Raw genomic sequence first — 270 nt, 5'->3', positions numbered from 1 at the left:
CTTGCTGCTCTTTAGTAACGTTAATGTTAGTATGTTAGTGTTAGTGTTGTCAGTAGCCGTCGTGAAAAAGGTTGTAACCTTTGGAAGTTTTGCTAAAAACGTTCTGCTTTCTTCCCGCTTCTTCGTTTTTTCAGAACCACTTCGGTAACTTCCCTTCATTTTTCAACCGTCTGTAGCCTCCAGCTAACAGCATGCTGAGCCGTTTGTTTACAAACACACACGCAGATGCGCAGTAGGATGATGGAATAGTCCAATGTAGTGGGGACTGGG

This window comes from Etheostoma spectabile, chromosome 7 (assembly GCF_008692095.1).
Source record: "Etheostoma spectabile isolate EspeVRDwgs_2016 chromosome 7, UIUC_Espe_1.0, whole genome shotgun sequence".
Classification (NCBI taxonomy): domain Eukaryota; kingdom Metazoa; phylum Chordata; class Actinopteri; order Perciformes; family Percidae; genus Etheostoma; species Etheostoma spectabile.
This window is presented reverse-complemented; position numbering follows the sequence as displayed.